This window comes from Ceratotherium simum, chromosome 39 (assembly GCF_057802395.1).
Source record: "Ceratotherium simum simum isolate JZ-2026a chromosome 39, ASM5780239v1, whole genome shotgun sequence".
In the NCBI taxonomy this organism is placed as follows: domain Eukaryota; kingdom Metazoa; phylum Chordata; class Mammalia; order Perissodactyla; family Rhinocerotidae; genus Ceratotherium; species Ceratotherium simum.
In genome coordinates, this window is record NC_141938.1 from 14,521,067 (window position 1) to 14,527,066 (window position 6,000).

Sequence of the window (6,000 nt, forward strand, 5' to 3'; positions counted from 1 at the left end):
AGGAAAAGGCAACAGCCAGGGCACTTCTGAAGAAGAAAATCAAGGATAAGGGACTTGCCCTATCAAATATCAACAATTATACAAAACCATAATAAAGACAGTATGCATGGATATGGTATGGGTGCAAGGACAAACAAATTGGCTGATGGACTAGAATAATGAGCCCAGAATCAGACTCACGAGTATACGTAACTTAGCATTTCACAGTATATATAAAAATCAACTCTAAAAATGTGGTATTGTTGGAGGAGGTCATCGAGAGGATGATCATCGAGCTGGACCCAAGCAATCAGAGGCTCCTTTCCTCCCCCGCTGTCTTTGGAATGTACTCTGCCTGCTATTCCCATACTAACAGCCATTTCAAGTATGTAGCCTTGACAGACTAAGGTGATGAGACCACCTGGACTGAATATGTGACTGAACCCAGCTAAGGCTTCTATATAAACATTTAAGGATGAGTGTGGAGATCTACTGTCTTCTGGCCACTCAAGACAAGCAATTCCCTTGCTTATGAAACCTGCCACCTACCAATCTGGAGGGTCTGCCTTTTCAGTCTCTCCTTGTCCTCCGTGTACAGGGGCCAGTTTTGAATTTCACCCAGGGAACTCCTGAGGTTGGGAACCAACAGGTATATATGATACAATAGAATATTATTCATCCTTTAAAAGGAAGGAAATTTGACACATGCCACAACATGGATGAACCTGAAGGATGTAATGCTAAGTGAAATAAGCCAGTCACAAAAGGACGAATATTGTATGATTCTAAAAAGAAAAAACAAAACAAAACACGTTATCATCTCCAATGACAATATTTTATTTGCTTTTTCTTTCCAATTCTATATGTTGAGCATTGTGTTTTCAGACATCGTGTCATGGATTAGTGTACTGATAAATATTTGGGATAAAAATAGAAATGTTTGGTTTTTGACTGGTCTGGTTTGGTCCTTTCTTTCAATGGGAAGCCTCTCAGGCCCTGGTTTCTGAGTACTTGTGCTGGCCCAGCAGTCACTGTGTCTGAAAGTGACCAGAGGACTTCTAGAACCTGCAAGAAACTAAGAGAACAATTGGTGGCACCTGCTTAAGAGTTCCTCCAAGGTTCGAGAACAATCTGTTCCCCAGTGAGGAGTTTAACAGGGCTAATGCATAAGAATAAAGTCATTTCTGTTTTAGACAAAGCCCTGGATGGACCCTGGTTCCTAATGCACTTCCCTCAGTGCAGGGGGATGCACCAAGAACGTTCTGGCCTTTGTGTTTGCCATTGAGGAGATCAACAGAAAGTCCCATAGGATATCATGTCTCCAGTGTCTACCACAGTGATCAAAGGAACTTGGAGAGCACCCTGAGGTGGCTGTCAAGATGGGGCAAGACCATCACTAATTTTACTTATGAGAAGCAGAACATGTTCATAGCCATCATTGCAGGAACTGTATCAGCATTTTCTGCTCAGATTGGGGGGTGGACACTATTGGAAGCATACAAATTCCCACAGGTGTGATTGAAGGTAGGTGGGAGAGAAGAATGAAATGTGCTCTCACAGCTCTCAGCAGTGTGGGAGGGGGGAACTAGACCTATGCACTTTTCCCAGGGGACAACTAGAACACATCGCATTCTTGATGTGGTGGGCCCTTTACGTAAGCTGGAGATGAGAAGTTAAAAGATAAAACAGAAAGACTGAGTGTTACTGACTTAAATAAATAATCACAGCGATTTCCAGGAAACCTGCGTCTAACTATTGTTTTCCAGGTAACTCCTAGAGGAAGGAAGAAGCACAGATAATGAAATAGAGACATCTCCCTCTCTTAATTCTTTTTATTAGTCACCTTCCTGAACTTCCAGAACTTCTTCCCTATGGTTCCTATGGGTGATTGATGATGCTACTGCCCTGCAACGTTCCCATTGCATTAACACTAGTAGAAAAATGGACCTTGCCGTTCTCGTTTCATTCAGATCACCTGTGATTCTTTTCATCTTCTGATTGGCAAAGGTCAGTGCTCATCTGACAGCCTCCAGAGATGCTCCTCTGGCCCTGGGCGTGGTGGTATTGCTGTATTTTGGCTGGACCTAGGTGGACTGTTTGTCTCAGATCACATGAAAGATGGGCAGCTCCTCTGGGACTTGGGGGAGGAAATGGTCAGGAGCAGTATCTGTACAGCCTTTCTGGAGAGGATGGGTGTTACTGAGTGATTCTAATCATTGTCATATTGGGCTTTACTCTCCAGAGTCATAGATTCACCAATGTGACTACTGGTTTGGGGACATCAGTACACTAATAGACTCCAGACTATCACCACACTGTGGGATTTCCCCACCAGTGACAAAGAGTCCATGCTTGCCTCTTTCCAAGGGACTTTTGCTTTTTCATGTCTAAACCATGAATCTTCCAGTTCAAACATTTGTGTAGACAGCTAATCCTTCTAAATACCCAGACGATGTTTTCCTTGGGGAACTATGGCTATTTATTTATTAATTGCTTCCAGGGCTATTTTTTCTGAATCCGACTGTGAAGTTTTGGAAGGATGCCCTCTGGCTGCTTTCTTGGAGATCGTGCCTCTGCACCTTTTTTAACAGGACCATCGTGGATGCTAGTTACACTGTCTACAATGCCCCTCATGAGATGCTCCTCAGTGAAACAGAAGTAGAGCCTGTGGAGAATGTGAATGTGGAGCCTGTGAAGTTGTCCCCTGACAAGTAGTGATTCCCACTATATTCTGTAGCCCTAGAGCCTATCATTTATTGGGTACCTGATTCTCACTGTGAAGTCCTGAAAAGCTCAAAGAGCTCAGCTGAAACAGATTGGTGTTCTTTCTCTAGTGTCACAGTTGTGTTCACACATGTCCCACATGTAAAAAGTTCCCTAGAACGTGAGGAGCTTTACTTTCATTTCATTTATGTCAGAATTTTCATCAAATAGAATATCCCACTGGTTGGAGCCATTTTTGTAATGGAGAAGTCAATGCCCAGTATAGCCAAAAAACTTCTTTTCCCAATGTAACTATTGTTCAGATCCTACCTATGATGTCTTTAAATGACTACATGAAAGTCCTTTGAACTCTTCTGTTCAAGACACTCTACAGACCAATTTACATAATTTATGGCACTTAATCATATAGCATAGGTGACAGTTATGGCCTTCTCTCTACAGATGAAGAAACTGATGCTCAGAGGCATAATTCAACTAACCCAAGATCATAGGCCCAATTCACAGGTTTGCCTGGATTTCAATACAGATTGTCATGAAGCTACACTACATTCCTAGATTACACATGGTCCTCAAGCACCAGAGAGTGCACAGCACTTCAATCACGCTATAGATAAAAATTTAGTATCTCTATTTGCATACGTTGATATGTATGTACCATTTTAGTTTACCATGCATTTATTATATTGCCTCATTTCACCCTCATAAAAATTGTAATGGCCACTGTAGATATTATGGTTCATTTTTACACTTGAGACTGAGGCAAGTAAGTGATCATCCAATTGGTGTAGCAGCTAAAAGAGTTCAAAGCTATGCCTCCATCTTAAGTGTTTTGCTTTCCTGAGTTCATTTTCCTCTACAAATGATGCATCTCTTTTAGCTCCACTTCCATCTGAGGAAGAATTACTTTAGTAACAGTGCTGGTGACCTGGTTTCCTTAGAGGAAAAAGAAATTATGTGGAACAGTATGATATTCTGGAGAGTTTGTACCCCATGCTCCTCACAGACAGGATTTTATCATTCAGGAGGAGAGGATAGAGTGAGCTGTTGGGTTTATTGAGGTTTGATAGTTTTAGTATCTAAATTATATTTCACATAGGTACTGGACAGAGTTCTGCCATAGGTATAATTTTATGCCCCTTTACCAAATTCCCAGGTCCATAATTTTGAATATCATAATGTCTCATACTCTCCTCTCTGTACTTGCAATCAGTTTTGCCTCTCTGTGTTTCATCCTGGCTATTTTCTTCTATGTTATCTTACTTTTCACTAAATCTCTCTTCAGCTGTATGTAAATTGCTTATCTTTTATGGTTACTATTTGTGTTTTTTTAAAGAAACTTTTCTTATTCCGAATTCATAAAGATGATCTCCTTCTTAAATTGTTTAAGTTTTCACATTTATCTTTAGTCCATCGGGAAAGAAGTTTTATGGATGGCAAGTTGTGGAGATTTCCATACATTTACTTTCCATATAAAATTCCTGACTCGGGTGGGGGGCAGAGGTAAATTCATGACTCAGTGGACCCATGTTTGTGGCTGGGATGCTCTCAACAAAAGGGAGGTGAAGCCACCAGGTTGGCTCAGCTCAGACCCACATGCAGAGAGGGGTGCACACGTGAGACAATTGTGATCACAAAGCCAGGTGGCACGAAATGGCAGCCTCTTGTCCAAAGAAGCTTCAAGTACCCTAGCAGCCATTTGGCAGAACCCACAGGTCATAAGCAGAAGCTTTTGCAGAGACACACAAGCCCCATGCATGTGCAGAGGGGAGGCCCCTCAGCTGCAGCCTTGACCTGAGCAGCATCCTGAAGCCTCCAAAAACAGGCTGTCTGGAAATGCTTGAGCTGGCTTAACCCTCTGTTGCCACCTGACCAATGCTCTCTGCTACCGTCTAGTGACAGCCCCTGTAACACACCCCCCATACCCGAGAAAAGGACAACTAAAGACAGGCTGTTTTAGAAGATTGGAAAAGACAGTGAATAGTAGTTTTAGAGTCCAAGCCAAGAGAATATCGTTGTCATTTTATGGCTTGGCTTTGATTTTGTTTCAGACTGGATAAAGACCAGATTTACTGATGGTGAACTCAAAAGAACACTTTTGCTAAAAGGGGGGGAAAGATATCGTACTGTTTTATGTGTTAACACTATTTGCTGTAAACGTCCCTATGATCCACGGGATAAAAAGATATGGTAGGCCTTGTAAAAACTAGTTGGCCAAAAGGACACTCCAACTGGTTCAAGTGTGGAGGTGGAGTGGAGCAGAGATGTCAATACCCAGCCCTGGCCAAATAGCAGATTTGTTAGCAAAATAAATGTTTTAATTTGTAGGTTTTGAGGTAATATTTTTATGCAGCAAGAGATAACAAATACTCCAGCACTACATGACATGCCCTTCCCTCCACTCCAGGGATAGACTGACTATTATTGGATGAATTTGGTTCTGAATTTGGGATAGTTGTATGTGTAAAAACTGTGGTAAAATACACATAAAATTTACCATCTTAACCATATTTAAGCATACAGTTCAGGGGCATTAAGTACATTCACACTGCTGTGTAACTATCACCACCATACATCTCCAGAGCTCTTTTCATCTTGCAAAACTGAAACTGTAGGGGCCCCCTGGTGGTGTAGTGGTTAAGTTCGTGTACTCTGCTTCCACTGCCTGGGGTTTGCAGGTTCAGAACCCCGGGTGCAGACCGATGCACTGCTTGTCAAGCCATGCTGTGGCGGTGTCCCACATAAAGTAGAGGAAGATGGGCACGGATGTTAGCCCAGGGCCAATCTTCCTCAACAAAAAGAGGAGGATTGGCAACGGATGTTAGCTCAGGGCTACTCTTCCTCACCAAAAGAAAAAAAAAAACCCTGAAACTATATTCCCATTAAACTATAATTCCCCATTTTGCCCCCTCCCCACCTCCCCACTGGCAACCACCATTTTAACTTCCATCTCTATGTACTTGTCTTTTTTGTGACTGGCTTATTTCACTGAGCATAATGTTTTCAGGATTCATTCATATTGAAGCATGTGTCAGAATTTCCTTCCTTTTTAATACTGAACAATACTCCATTGTATGTATATACCACATTTTGTTTATTCATCCATCCATCAATGGACACTTGGGTTGTTTCCACCTCTTGGCTATTATGAATAATACTGCTATAGGCATGGATGTACAAATATCTCTTTGAGTCCCTGCTTGGAAACTCTTTTGGGTATATACTCAGAAGTGCAATTGCTGGATAATATGGTAATTCTATTTTTAATATTTGAGGAACTGCCATATTGGCTTCCATAGC